The sequence below is a fragment of the Manis javanica genome, chromosome 12 (assembly GCF_040802235.1).
Source record: "Manis javanica isolate MJ-LG chromosome 12, MJ_LKY, whole genome shotgun sequence".
Taxonomy (NCBI): Eukaryota; Metazoa; Chordata; class Mammalia; order Pholidota; family Manidae; genus Manis; species Manis javanica.
The window spans coordinates 45507091-45523288 of NC_133167.1; the positions used below are offsets into that span (position 1 = coordinate 45507091).

At 42.8% G+C, this 16198-nt stretch overlaps 1 long non-coding RNA gene across 1 annotated transcript; it reads left to right on the forward strand.

Moving 5' to 3' along the window:
- The first annotated feature begins 9095 nt into the window (after positions 1–9095).
- Positions 9096–15273, forward strand: LOC140845036 (uncharacterized). The gene is made up of 2 exons (XR_012123659.1): positions 9096–11170; positions 14115–15273. It is a non-coding gene; the product is annotated as an uncharacterized lncRNA (long non-coding RNA).
- The last annotated feature ends 925 nt before the right edge of the window (positions 15274–16198 follow it).

Consider the following 16198-nt stretch of genomic DNA (forward strand, 5'->3'; position numbering starts at 1 on the left):
AACAGAAAAAAAGTTGGTTTCCAGCTGTGTTCAGAGTTTCATAGTCACAGAATTTAGTTGGTGGTACAGCCTCAAAGGAGCCATTTTCACTTAGAGTCCTGTGAGTGGAAGTATCATGAGATACACATGGTTTACACACATTGTTACACATTATTACCAAAAAGCTAATTTTTCTTTGTTCACAGGCAGTTGTTGCCTCCGTGCATACCCACTTCCTATTTTGCCAGCTAGACAGTTTCTAAGGTAGGCTGTGGCTAAGACAAATAGAATTGGACAGTAACCGTCAGTGTGCTGCCCTGCTTATTTAGCAACTTTTTATTTGATAATGTTGCTTCTCATACTTTTCATTTCCCCTCTTTTACCTGAAGCCCTCATTGCCTTAGTAATATTTTGCTCAGCTATAGGAATGAATATAGGGGCTTGAAACTTAGAGAAGTTTATTCAAACAGAGAGCACATTAAACTTGTTTAACATTGGCAAGCACATGGAAAGCAAAAGGGAGTATATTTGCTGACGTTGGAAAGTACAAGTATTGCTTCCTTCTGCCAAGATTTCTTAATGTTTTGGACATTCTGCTTCAATAGCAGCTCTTTCAAGAACTCATCCATTAATTTTTTGGTTTGGAAGACATGGGTACTCAGTTTCTATGTAGATGACAGGAATAGCCCGAGGCTTCAGAAATTGTATATTTAGACTCAGGCGGTGGGTTGGCCAGACTGGATTTGTAACCCAGGCTGAACTCATCAGGAACCTTTGAGGAACAAGGAAGCATGTCCTTGCTCATTGGCTCTGTCTCTGTTCACTTTCTCCAAATCCCTTGCACCCCCCAGAGGAGGGTGTTCCTGTGCTGACACTGTTGACAGTTTGGCTAATTCTTCATTGTGTGCAGACATACCACATAGTCTGAGATGTTGAGCAGCATCATGGCGAGCACCCCTACCACCGTTGGGACAATCAAAAGTCTCCAGACATTTCCAAGAGTCTCCTGGGAGTGGAAGGTGGGCACTGCATCAATCATCCACAGTTGAGAACCATTGCTTTAAATGGGTGATTTAACCTGAGCAAAATCACTGCCTCTCCTAAGTCGGGACTGTGGATGAGCAAGCAAACACTGGAGCTGTCCATCACAGGCCGGAGTGGAGACCTGGGGGTCGAGGGGGAGGATGATCCCAGAGGAAGGATGTCTCAGGCCTGCCGATTAAAAAAATCTGTCCTACAGGCACAGTCGCAGGGGGGCTATCAGGAGAGAAATTGGGAACCAACAGAGGGGAGGCTTAGAACCTCACCCCCCCTGTTTTGAGAGAAATCTTCTGCATCCATGGATGTTTTGTTGCCCTTGTCTAGCTTGGATTAACACTTAGTCTACAGGCACACACCTGATCATCTACATTTGCTCTCTTACAACACTAAACTATGTTTTCTACCTTTATCTTGCATCTACCTACCACTTCAGCATTTTAGAAAAAAAACAATAATAATAATAATAAGGGAGAAATGTGGGATTCACATATAAATCATGTATAAAAATCAAACGAGGAGGGGCAGAGCCAGGATGGTGGTGTGAGTAGAGCAGTGGAAATCTCCTCCCCAAACCACATAGATCTATAAAATTATAACAAAGAAAACTCTTCCTAAAATAGAGACCAGAGGACACAGGACAACATCCAGACCACATCCACACCTGCAAGAACCCAGTGCCTCGCGAAGGGGTTAAGATACAAGCCCGGGCCCGGCGGGACCCGAGCGCCCCTCCCCCCGGCTCCCGGCGGGTGGAAAGAAACCGGAGCGGGTTTTTTTTGGCGAGTGGTTTTTGGAAGCCTTAAAGGGACAGGGACCCCAATACCAGTGAAACAGGGCAGCAAGACTGGTGAGCGGGTGCCTGAGACCGGCGCCTGAGGACAAAGAAAACTGCGCATTTTTCCCAGTACTGGGGAGGCAGGGCAGCAGGACCGGTGAGCAGGTGCCTGAGACCAGCGCCTGGGGACAGGGAAAATCGCGTTTTTCCCTTTTTTTATTGGCAAGTGCTTTTTGGAAGCCTTAAGGGGACAGGGACCTCAATGCCAGGGAGGCAAGGCGGCGGGACCGGTCGGCAGGTGCCTGAGACCGGTGCCTGAGGACGGAGAAAATCGCGCATTTTTCCCTTTTTTTTTCTTTTTGGCGAGTGCTTTTTGGAAGCCTTAAAGGGACAGGGACCCCAATACCAGGGAAACAGGGCAGCAAGACTGGTGAGCGGGTGCCTGAGACCGGCACCTGGGGACAAAGAAAATCGCGCATTTTTCCCAATACTAGGGAGGCAGGGCAGAAGGACCGGTGGGCGGGTGCCTGGGGCCGGTGGTGAGGACAAAGAATATTACACGTTTTTCCCTTTTTTTTTTTCTTTTTGTTGGCAAGTGCTTTTTGGAAGCCTTAAAAGGACAGGGACCCCAATGCCAGGGAGGTGGGGCGGCAGGACCGGTGAGCAGGTGCCTGGGACCGGCACCTGAGGACAAAGAAAATCGCGCTTTTTTCCCTTTTTTTGGCGAGTGCTTTTTGGAAGCCTTGGAGGGACGGGGACCCCAATACGAGGGAGGCAGGGCAGCAAGACCAGTGCACGGGTGCCTGGCAGACAAAGAAAATCACGCGTTTCTCCCTTTTTTTTTCTTTTTGGCGAGTGCTTTTTGGAGCCCTTAGGGGGACAGGGACCCCAGTGCCAGGGAGGCAGGGCGGGAGGGCTGGTGGGCGGGTGCCTGGGACCGGCGCCTGGGTACGGAGAGGGTCGCGCATTTTTCCTTTTTTTTGGCGAGTGCTTTTTGGAGGCCTTGGAGGGATGGGGACCCCAGTGCTAGGGAGGCAGGGCGGCAGGACCGGTGGGCGGATGCCTGGAACCGGCCCCTGAGGACAAACAATATCACGCGTTTCTCTCTTTTTTTTTTTTTTGGCAGGTGCTTTTTGGAAGCCTTGAAGGGACAGGGACCCCGGTGCTAGGGAGGCAGGGCAGCAGGACCGGTGAGCGGGTGCCTGGGACCAGCGCCTGAGGACAAAGAAAACCGCGTGTTTTTCCCTTATTTTGGCAAGTGCTTTTTGGAAGACTTGGAGGGACGGGGACCCCAATACCAGGGAGGCAGGGCAGCAAGACCAGTGCGCGGGTGCCTGGCGGACAAAGAATATTGCGCATTTCTCCCTTTTTTTTCTTTTTGGCGAGTGCTTTTTGGAGCCCTTAGGGGGACAGGGACCCCAGTGCCAGGGAGGCAGGGCGGCAGGGCCGGTGGGCGGGTGCCTGGGACCGGCGCCTGGGGACGGAGAGGGTCGCGCATTTTTCCCTTTTTTGGGGGGGGAGTGCTTTTTGGAGGCCTTGGAGGTATGGGAACCCCAGTGCTAGGGAGGCAGGGCGGCAGGACGGGTGGTCGGGTGCCTGAAACTGGCCCCTGAGGACAAACAATATCACGCGTTTTTCCCTTTTTTTTTTTTTTTTGGCAGGTCCTTTATGGAAGCCTTGAAGGGACAGGGACCCCGGTGCTAGGGAGGCAGGGCAGCAGGACCGGTGAGCAGGTGCCTGGGACTGGCGCCAGAGGACAAAGAAAATCGTGTGTTTTTTCCTTTTTTTTTTTTTTCTTTTTCTTTTTCCTCTTTTGTTGTGCTGTTGTTGTTTTAGTTTGGAGAATGCTTTTTGGAAGTCTTAAAGGGGCAGGACAGGACACTTAGACCAGAGGCAGGGAATCTGGGGATCTCTGGGCACTCTAACCCCCTGGACAACAGGGAACACAGAGGCCCCTTATGGAGATAAATAGCCTCCCGGCCACCCCCCCTCCAACGGGGCTCCACCATTTTGGAGGAGCAGCCCCAGCCAGGCCACGCCCACAGCAACAGCAGAGATAAACTCCATTGCAAATGGGCAGGTAGCTGAAGCCCTGTCTGCGCACAGCTGCCAAGCATAGGCCACTAGAGGTCGCAATTCTCCCAGGAGAGGAAGGACACAAACCAACAAGAAGGAAAGCTCTTCCAGTGGTCACTCATACCAGCTCTGCAAACTATCTCTATCACCATGAAAAGGCAAAACTACAGGCAGACAAAGATCACAGAGACAACACCTGAGAAGGAGACAGACCTAACCAGTCCTCCTGAAAAAGAATTCAAAATAAAAATCATGAACATGCTGACAGAGATGCAGAGAAAAATGCAAGAGCAATGGGATAAAGTCTGGAGGGAGATCACAGATGTCAGGAAGGAGATCACAGAAGTGAAACAATCCCTGGAAGGATTTATAAGCAGAATGGATAAGATACAAGAGGCCATTGAAGGAATAGAAACCAGAGAACAGGAACGTATAGAAGCTGACATAGAGAGAGATAAAAGGATCTCCAGGAATGAAACAACACTAAGAGAACTATGTGACCAATCCAAAAGGAATAATATTTGTATTATAGGGGTACCAGAAGAAGAAGAAAGAGGAAAAGGGATAGAAAGTCTTTTTGAAGAAATAATTGCTTAAAACTTCTCCAAACTGGGGGAGGAAATAATCGAACAGACCACGGAAATACACAGAACCCCCAACAGAAAGGATCCAAGGAGGACAACACCAAGACACATAATAATTAAAATGGCAAGGATCAAGGACAAGGAAAGAGTTTTAAAGGCAGCTAGAGAGAAAAAGTTCACCTATAAAGGAAAACCCATCAGGCTAACATCAGACTTCTCGACAGAAACCCTACAGGCCAGAAGAGAATGGCATGATATACTTAATGCAATGAAACAGAAGGGCCTTGAACCAAGGATACTGTATCCAGCACAACTATCATTTAAATCTGATGGTGGGATTAAACAATTCCCAGGTAAGCAAAAGCTGAGGGAATTTTCTTCCCACAAACCACCTCTACAGGGCATCCTACAGGGACTGCTCTAGATGGGAGCACTCCTAAAAAGAGCACAAAACAAAACACACAACATATGAAGAAGGGAGGAGGAGGAATAAGAAGGGAGAGAAGAAAAGAATCTCCAGACAGTGTATATAACAGCTCAATAAACGAGCTAAGTTAGGCAGTAAGATACTAAAGAAGCTAACCTTGAACCTTTGGTAACCACGAATCTAAAGCCTGCAATGGCAATAAGTACATAACTCTCAATAGTCACCCTAAATGTAAATGGACTTAATGCTCCAATCAAACGACATAGAGTAATAGAATGGATAAAAAAGCAAGACACATCTATATACTGCTTACAAGAAACTCACCTCAAACCCAAAGACAAGCACAGACTAAAAGTCAAGGGATGGAAAAGCATATTTCAGGCAAACAACAGTGAGAAGAAAGCGGGGGTTGCAGTACTAATGTCAGACAAAATAGACTTCAAAACAAAGAAAGTAACAAGAGATAAAGAAGGACACTACATAATGATAAAGGGCTCAGTCCAACAAGAGGATATAACCATTCTAAATATATATGCACCCAACACAGGAGCACCAGCATTTGTGAAACAAATACTAACAGAAATAATGAGGGAAATAGACTGCAATGCATTCATTTTAGGAGACTTCAACACACCACTCACCCCAAAGGATAGATCCACCAGGCAGAAAATAAGTAAGGACACACAGGCATTGAACAACACACTAGAACAGATGGACCTAATAGACATCTACAGAACTCTACATCCAAAAGCAACAGGATATACATTCTTCTCAAGTGGACATGGAACATTCTCCAGAATAGAGCACATACTAGCTCACAAAAAGAGCCTCAGTAAATTCCAAAATATTGAAATTCTACCAACGAATTTTTCAGACCACAAAGGTATAAAACTAGAAATAAATTCTACAAAGAAAACAAAAAGGCTCACAAACACATGGAGGCTAAACAACATGCTTCTAAATAATCAATGGATCAATGAACAAATCAAAATAGAGATCAAGGAATATATAGAAACAAATGACAACAACAACACTAAGCCCCAACTTCTGTGGGACGCAGCGAAAGCAGTCTTAAGAGGAAAGTATATAGCAATCTAGGCACACTTGAAGAAGGAAGAACAATCCCAAATGAATAGTCTAACATCACAATTATCGAAACTGGAAAAAGAACAAATGAGGCCTAAAGTCAGCAGAAGGAGGGACATAATAAAGATCAGAGAAGAAATAAACAAAATTGAGAAGAATAAAACAATAGCAAAAATCAACGAAACCAACAGCTGGATCTATGAGAAAATAAACAAAATAGATAAGCCTCCAGCCAAACTTATTAAGAGAAAAAGAGAATCAACACAAATCAACATAATCAGAAATGAGAATGGAAAAATCATGACAGACTCCACAGAAATACAAACAATTTTTAAAGACTACTATGAAAATCTATATGCCAACAAGCCTGAAAACCTAGAAGAAATGGACAACTTCCTAGAAAAATACAACCTCCCAAGACTGACCAAGGAAGAAACACAAAAGTTAAACAAACCAATTACGAGCAAAGAAATTGAAATGGTAATCAAAAACTACCCAAGAACAAAACCCCGGGGCCGGATGGATTTACCTCGGAATTTTATCAGACACACAGAGAAGACATAATACCCATTCTCCTTAAAGTGTTCCAAAAAATAGAAGAAGAGGGAATACTCCCAAACTCATTCTATGAAGCCAATATCACCCTATTACCAAAACCAGACAAAGACCCCACCAAAAAAGAAAATTGCAGACCAATATCTCTGATGAATGTAGATGCAAAAATACTCAATAAAATATTAGCAAACAGAATTCAACAGTATATCAAAAGGATCATACACCATGACCAAGTGGGATTCATCCAGGGATGCAAGGATGGTACAACATTCGAAAATCCATCAACATCATCCACCACATCAACAAAAAGAAAGACAAAAACCACATGATCATCTCCATAGATGCTGAAAAAGCATTTGACAAAATTCAACATCCATTCATGATAAAAACTCTCAGCAAAATGGGAATAGAGGGCAAGTACCTCAACATAATAAAGGCCATATATGATAAACCCACAGCCAGCATTATACTGAACAGTGAGAAGCTGAAAGCATTTCCTCTGAGATCGGGAACCAGACAGGGATGCCCACTCTTCCCACTGTTATTTAACATAGTACTGGAGGTCCTGGCCACGGCAATCAGACAAAACAAAGAAATACAAGGAATCCGGATTGGTAAAGAAGAAGTTAAACTGTCACTATTTGCAGATTATATGATACTGTACATAAAAAACCCTAAAGACTCCACTCCAAAACTAGTAGAACTGATATTGGAATACAGCAAAGTTGCAGGATACAAAATTAACACACAGAAATCTGTAGCTTTCCTATACAGTAACAATGAACCAATAGAAAGAGAAATCAGGAAAACAATTCCATTCACCATTGCATCAAAAAGAATAAAATACCTAGGAATAAACCTAACCAAAGAAGTGAAAGACTTATACTCTGAAAACTACAAGTCACTCTTAAGAGAAATTAAAGGGGACACTAATAAATGGAAACTCATCCCATGCTCCTGGCTAGGAAGAATTAATATTGTCCAAATGGCCATCCTGCCCAAAGCAATATACAGATTTGATGCAATCCCTATCAGATTACCAGCAACATTCTTCAATGAACTGGAACAAATAATTCAAAAATTCATATGGAAACACCAAAGACCCCGAATAGCCAAAGCAATCCTGAAAAAGAAGAATAACGTAGGGGGGATCTCACTCCCCAACTTCAAGCTCTACTACAAAGCCATAGTAATCAAGACAATTTGGTACTGGCACAAGAACAGAGCCACAGACCAGTGGAACAGATTAGAGACTCCAGAAATCAACCCAAACATATATGGTCAATTAATATTTGATAAAGGAGCCTTGGATATACAATGGCAAAATGACAGTCTCTTCAACAGATGGTGCTGGCAAAACTGGACAGCTACAAGTAAGAGAATGAAACTGGACCATTGTCTAACCCCATACACAAAAGTAAATTCAAAATGGGTAAAAAAACCTGAATGTAAGTCATGAAACCATAAAACTCTTAGAAAAAAACATAGGCAAAAACATTTTAGACATCAACATGAGTGACCTCTTCTTGAACATATCTCCCCGGGCAAGAAAAACAACAGCAAAAATGAGCAAGTGGGACTACATTAAGCTGAAAAGCTTCTGTACAGCGAAGGACACCATCAATAGAACAAAAAGGAACCCTACAGTATGGGAGAATATATTTGAAAATGACAGATCCGATAAAGGCTTGACGTCCAGAATATATAAGAGCTCACAACCTCAACAAACAAAAAACAAATAACCCAATTAAAAAATGGGCAGAGGAACTGAACAGACAGTTCTCCAAAAAAGAAATACAGTTGGCCAACAGACACATGAAAAGATCCTCCACATCGCTAATTATCAGAGAAATGCAAATTAAAACTACAATGAGATATCACCTCACACCAGTAAGGATAGCTGCCATCCAAAAGACAAACCACAACAAATGTTGGCGATGCTGTGGAGAAAGGGGAGCCCTCCTACACTGCTGGTGGGAATGTAAATTAGTTCAACCATTGTGGAAAGCAGCATGGAGGTTCATCAAAATGCTCAAAACAGACCTACCATTTGACCCAGGAATTCCACTCCTAGGAATTTACCCTAAGAACACAGCAATCAAGTTTGATAAAGACAGAGGCACCCCTATGTTTATCGCAGCACTATTTACAATAGCCAAGAACTGGAAGCAACCTAAATGTCCATCGGTAGATGAATGGATAAAGAAGATGTGGTACATATACACAATGGAATACTACTCAGCCATAAGAAGTGGAAAAATCCTACCATTTGCAGCAACATGGATGGAGCTGGAGAGTATTATGCTCAGTGAAATAAGCCAAGCAGTGAAAGAGAAATACCAAATGATTTCACTCATCTGAGGAGTATAAGAACAAAGGAAAAACTGGAGGAACAAAACAGCAGCGGAATTACAGAACCCAAAAATGGACTAACAGGTACCAAAGGGAAAGGAACTGGGGAGGAAGGGTGGGCAGGGAGGGATAAGGGGGGTAGAAGAAGGGGGGTATTAAGATTAGCATGCATGGGGGGGAGGGAGAAAGGGGAGGGAGGGCTATACAACACAGAGAGGACAAGTACTGATTCTACAACATTTTGCTATGCTGATGGACAGTAATTGTAATGTGGTTTTTAGGGTGGACCTGACATAGGGGAGAGCATAGTAAATATAGTATTCTTCATGTAAGTGTAGATTAAAGATTAAAAAAAAAAAAAAGAAAGAACGAAAGAAAAGGGGATTACTCCTTTATAGGATAAAACTATTGATAAATCAAAGATCAACGCATGCTTTAAATATCCTTAATGTTGATCACTTAAAGGGTGTCAGATGATCAGCTATGGAGGTACTCTTTTCTGATAATATGCCTTTCTCTTAATAAAAAAAAAAAAAAAAGCAGCTCCTGTGTGCTGACCTCCAATGAGTTCTACACAGTGGTATAGAGGGCATGTCAAAGTGTGGGCAAAGGGTCTGTTTGTTTCTATGCAGAAGGTCAAGGCCTAGCTTGGCTACCCAGAAAATGAACTAAGATACGATATGAGGAGGAGCTTCCAGCATCAGCACTCTCTGGAGGACTCGTGCCGGGGGATGATCATCAAAAAGCTTCCACAGGGATCCGGGTGATGCTGCGGTTGTGGCTGCGTCCACCCCACCATTTCCTGGACTTGCCATAGGAATGAGGAGGGAGATGTCTAGGCTGGCATGTGCATACAGTGAGACAACAAATTTGACCAGATCTGTACTGTTGGAACTCAACCAGGAGTTGGGAAGGGTGCAAGTTATAGCTCTCCAAAATCTTATGACTGTAGACTATCTACAGTTAAAAGAACATATGGGATGTTAACAGATCCCAGAAATGGGTTGCTTTAATTTGTCTTATTTCTCTCAGACTGTTCAAGTACAGTTGGACAATATCCATCATATCATAGACAAATTTTCACAAATACCTAGGGTGCCTAAATGGTTTTCTTGGCTTCACTGGAAATGGCTGGTAATTATAGATTTGCTTTGTTTATGTCACCGTATTCCTATTATGTTAATATGTGTGCGCAAGTTAGTTAGTAGTTTAAAACCTATACATGCTTAAGGTACTCTACAAGAAGATATGTCAAAGAAATAATCAATCCTCCCATGTTTTCTTCCATATGCTACCTCTATAGCTTTTCTTCTTCCTTCCTAATTACAACCCTTAAATAGAATTCGTGCCTCATATCGAATTACCGAGTATCATAATTCCTCCAGGTGGTAAAGATACCTCGAGACAAGTGCTGGGCATAGAAGCCACAGGGCATAAATCTGCAAAGAAGTAAAAAGCTAACCTTTTCAAACAATATGGCTTCTCTCTCACTTACCAACTTTACATTTCCCTGTATGGCCCCGGAAGATGACTGGTTAGCCAGAGATGGGTAAGATTGCTCAAGGGAGGAACAACCTAAGACAGGCACAGTCGCAGGGGGGCCATCAGGTGAGAAATTGGGGAACAACAGTGGTGAAGCTTAGAACCTCACCCCCCCCTGTGTTGAGAGAAAGCTTCTGCATCCATGGATGTTTTATTGCCCTTGTCTAGCTCGTATTAGCACATAGCCTATAGGCACACACCTGATCATCTACATTTGCTCTCTCACAACACTAAACTATGTTTTCTACCTTTATCTTGCATCTACCTAACACTTCAGCAGTTTATTAAAAATAAAAAAAATAATAATAATAAAGGGAGAAATGTGGGATCCACATATAAATCAAGTATAAAAATCAAATGAATATTCATGTTTGACCTGATTGTTTATAGTTCATAATGCATGATCAGAACCGAAAGTTTCTGTGATGAATGCCCTTGTACTGTTCACCATGTAAGAACTTATTCACTATGTAAGAATTCGTTCACTATGTAAGAACTTGTTTGTTATGCTTCAGAAGATTGGAGACTGATGAGAACTAGGCTTGAGATGGATTAATGATTGTGCATTGAGCATTGACCCCCCTATACTACAGAATTTTATTGTTGTTAATCATTTGATCAAAAATATGAGAGATGCCCTCTCAAAAAAAAAACATCAAACGAATAATCATATCTGACTTGGTTGTTTATAGTTCATGATGCGTGATCAAAACCGAAAGTTTCTGTGATGACTGCCCTTGCACTGTTCACCATGTAAGAACTTATTCACTACGTAAGACCTTGTTCACCATGTAAGAACTTGTTTGTTATGCTTCAGAAGATTGGAGACTGTTAAGATAAGGCTTGGGGTTGATTAATGACTGTGCATTGAGTCCCCTATACATCATTTTATTGTTGTTAAGAACCATTTGATCAATAAATATGAGAGATGCCCTCTCAAAAAAAAAAATCTGTCCCCCCTTACATCTGGCTCACTTACATTTCTGGTTTTGGTATGTTAGGAACGTTTTTGTTTGCAGTTCTGGATAAGCAACTACCCAGTTAAAAACTAACGTGTACTGTCCTAAGCCCTTTGTATACTAATTTACTTAGTACACCAGCCCTATGATTTAGGTGTATTATTATTATTATCCCCATTTTACAGATGTGGAAACTGACGCCCAAAGGGGCTGGGTAGGCTGCCTAGCAGCTAGTATGAGGCAAAGACAGGATTCATGTCTATGTTACCTCCCTTGAATCCAGGCCTTTTTAGGCACTACAGCAGGCCTCCTCTTATAGAGGCTTTGCCAGTACAGTCCCAGAGATAAGTTAGATAGGACTTAGCATCTTCTGCATGCTGCATAGCTATTATTTATTTAGCAAATTCTCTTTTTTTCAGGCTCAGGAGAAATTTAATTTTTTACTCAGAAATTCCTTTTAAAATTTTCTGCAATGAATAATGTCAATTATATGGAAAAAACAAAGAACTGGAAAATGTGTTACAAACTACTGAAAGCAATACCAAGCATTTACAAAGTGATACCCTTTGACATGAGTTGGTCTGTTGTAATAACGGCAACTACAAGACTAAGAAATTAAAAAAATACTAAGAAAATCTATCAGGGATTCCAGCCAGATAGTCCAAGATGTCATCCTCTCCTATTACAAGAAAACACTTCTTCTGGCCTTACTTCCTTTGAGAAAATCTAGCTAGGAAGCTATTGTGTAGCAAAACCATTCTATTGTGCTCATTGTTTCAAATACCTTTATACTGTTTTCTAAGTATCCCTATGCCAGTTATGAACTCTGCCTCTTGGTTACAAGCCCATTCTTCACTGTCCTGAATGAGCCTGGAGCTGGATCCTGTAAATACTTTTCTTTAGCCAGTTGACCTTGTTACTGGAGGGACACTGCAGGAAGAAGGGGCTTTTCCTCGCTCAGTGTGCATCCCTGTGTTCTTTATCCGATAGTGTTTGGTTGCAGTGTGGGACCCCAGAGGCCCTCAGCCCCAGTGAGGTTCAGTGGCAGCTCCCAGTCCTGTGGGTCCCCCTCTTGGCTTCCTCACTAACTCAACAGCACCCCAGCTGGTGGCTTCCCAGTGCCCCAGCCAGGTTCCCAGTGACTTCAGGGGCCACCCTGCAGCTGGAACCTGGGCGAGCTGGCTGGCTCCTCTGGCGAAGCTCCCAGATTCTTCCAGGCCCCATGGGTGGCTTCTCCTTGTCTGCCAGCACCTCAGTGAGCTTCTTGGTCTCTAGAGAGTCACTGTCACACCTCTCTTCACAAGGTCAGACTCAGCCTGGGGGCACAGGTAGTAGGGATGGGGGGCTTTCCCAAGCTTTCTCCTTCCCTGGGCACTCTGCTCAGCTCTAGTGCTGTCTCTGGATCTGCTATTCCTGTATTTTTTAGTATCTAATCATTTGTTACTAATTATTACTTCATATCTACCTATCTATGTACCTGTATACATGAATTTCCCCATAAAGATTTGTAGGCTTCCCCGCTCATTACTCTGTGGTTACTGTCTCCTGACAGGAACCTGACCCATACAAAGTGCCAGGCATTTTTCCAAGTACCTTGCAAACAGTAACTTGTTCAACCCTTGTAACAACCCTTTGAAGTAGGTGTGGTTACTAGCCCTTTTTACCCATGGGGACAGCAAGGTGATGAGATGTTCAGGAACATGCCCACGTTTACGTAGTCAGGAGGTGGTGAGGACTGGTTGTGAACTCAGGCCATTTGCCACCAGTTTGGGACTCAGGCTGCTCTGCTCTCTTCCCATCTTCTCTGGAACTGGTTTACCAGATTAATTTAGACATTTAGACTCTGGAATTTTCTAGGGATGTTTGGGTTGACCACTCTTTGACACTTGCTCTCTCATATGTGTGTCAGGCAGTGGAGTGGGTAATGACATTATCATTGGTCAGCCTGTTGCATAATAATGGTAATTTACAGAAAGTGTCCATTCTCTCAAAAGACTGGGAATAGGTAAATCTAATTCAAATGTATGCACCTAACATTAAAAGCAGAATAGTTTCCTCTTTTTGACAGGAAGCACTTTATACACTTACTTTCTGCAGAAATTCTTTGGTCATTGTTACATTTGTGATTCTGAAGTACATTTTTAATTTTTCACCAGAAATCCACATTCTGTTGAAGGCAAATAAACACATTTGCTTTAGAATTTATTTACTTTCTAAAAGCCTTCATGCAATGATTTCCCCTGTGGAACTTGAACTTGGTGGTAGCACTGATGCTGGGGTTTTTGTTTGCAGCGTTGAAGAATGAACTTTGCAAACACCCAAGGTAGGAGAGCCAGGGAGAGGCTTTTGTTTAGAGATAAAGTGAGAGGACAGAACTCCTGGCTTAAGAAAGCCTGAGTGGTACCTTGTCTAGGGGATTTATAGGCAGTTGAGGATATTTGGGAACTGATAAGGGGCTTAGGGTGTGGACTTGTTAAAAGTGGTCTTACGATGTTTGTCCTTGATTGAGATATCAAGTCCCTTTTAGCATGCTAAAGTGAATCTTACACATGATGACAAATGATTAGCATTATAAAAACATGGGCTATGCTGAGATACTTTCCTTTATCTGGGGAATATTAACTGATCTCACTGAAGAATGACTCGAGTTTAGCGTTCAACACGGAGTTTTGATAGGGGGTTTCCCTGCATGTAGGTACATTGCTCTGACTGTAAGTATCCTGCCTTGCTTTTTCCAGAGGCCCTCACTCTACTCGACTACACCCACAGTCCCTGTGTCAGCACTAGAAGCTCTTCTGCACTGTGGGAAGAAGCAGAGCTCCCAAACAAGGGGCTTCAGACCATCAATCACCAAAACTCATTTGTAGGTTAGCTCTGCATGGTGAGAGCGGCGTTGTGCCGTTCCTCGGATAGCCTGACCAGATCCAGACTGGAGTGCCTTCGCGTGAGGGATGCTGTAAGGAGACGGAACACTGGTTTGGGCTGATCTGCCTCCATGGACTGGGGACTTGGTTCTTCGAAGCAAAGAAGAGAAAACTTCATTAGGATTTATAAAGGCTTGTTGCCAAAAGCAAATGGATGAAAAAAAATTCTTTCTATTAGCTTGCATTGCATAGTATTAAAAATTGTGCTTTAAATTCTAGGGAAACCAGAGAGTTGCTGTGATGGAGCAAATCTTCCTATTTTTTCTTGCCAAATTAGAGCTGTTAGGATGGCTCAATATATTCAGAAAGATGCTGGAGCAACGTATTAGTCTGTTAAATTATTTTGAGGATGCTTTTTGCCTTTTGCTATTGTATAGTTTGCTTAGGAAATGTAGGAGCTAGTGGCTGGTTCTTTCTCTTTAACCCTTTTCTGGATGCCTGGGGGCAATCTGGAGCCCCAGCCAAACTGTGTCTGGATTTGAGGTATGGCCTCTGATGCCAGTGTGGTAAAAGATGCCATTAGCTACCACATGGATGCTGTTACTAGAATGTCTGTTGAGAAATGAAAATCTTCCTATTTCTGAACACAAGAGGTCACTCTAAACAGGCAGGGTAAGGATCAAGTGCCAAAGGAAAGAAACCACAGGACGAAGCACTTATCGAAGGCTGGTTGAATTCAAGCTTCTCCTCACCTGATTGCTCTCTCCTTCCCCTTCCCCCACGTCACCCTAGGAAAAGCACTGTCCAGGCCCTTGATTCCCTCTTCTTATGGTTAAAACAAGCCTGAGGCTCAAGCCTAGGCTTTCAAAGAGTCAGAATCCTCAGATCTCTTACCTTGGCAAAAATCCCTAGGTCGCTATTTGTCTGGCAGCTTTTCCTGTTAACCTCAGTTGATGTCACTTCCCAGAGAATATTTAATTAGACTCTCTTCTTCTGATGCCAGCAGAATAAAATTACTTGTTAATTGACTTTATATTGGCTATGTTGTGTTTCTAGTTTTTTCTTGCCCAACTCTTCCATGGCCTTTATTGAGGGTAAATTTTGTTACTAGCTTGTGTTTACCTTTCTGAGACTTGTTGTCTTCAGTATCCCTAGGACAGGCTCAACAGGACAGAGCTGGAGGAGGCAGAGATTCTCAAATGAGATGTAAATTTATAATATAATAGGCACCCAAATAGGGAGAGGTTCAAATCTCACAAATGGAGTCTTGGTGGTACAATGTCAGTGAGTTTTGAAGTTATTCAGTCTTCATGGGTACTTAAATGTTTTAACGTCTACTGGAGAAATGTTTGAGAGAGAAGAATCTATTCTTCAGGCTATTGTGCATTCAGAAGAGAGTTTAGAGTGCTCATAGCCTGTGGATTTTTTGAGAAAATTAAAAACATTTTAAAAGAGTGGTAGAATGTAACTCAGATGTCTAGGATCACACCATGGTTCCATTTGAACACACAAAGATAAGTAATGCAGTATTCAAATGGCCTGACACTGGCAGTAATATATTGAGATCACTGTTTTCAAACACGAAAATTAGTAAATGCTCATGTACATGCCAAGGTTCTACCAGAAAAGGCAAAATCTAGAAAAAAATTTAATCAGGTCTGAACACTTTCCAGTATTCACATTTCTTTCCAGGAACCTGGGAGCATTTGCTATGTGCTTTAGGAATGCATTTGAGCTGTCTTACCCCTGAGAGCAATATGAACGAGTGAGTCAGGGTCAGGAGTACTTGGGTCCAATTCTGACAATACCCATTGTTTTCCTGTTGCAGAAATTATTTGACCAATCTTTAAAGCCATCACATACAAACTGACATTTTTCAATAGCGGGCTGCATCTTGCTACACAAAATTTGTGCAAAGTCTCTTCTGCCTGTAAGTACACATTCAGGGCATCAGATGG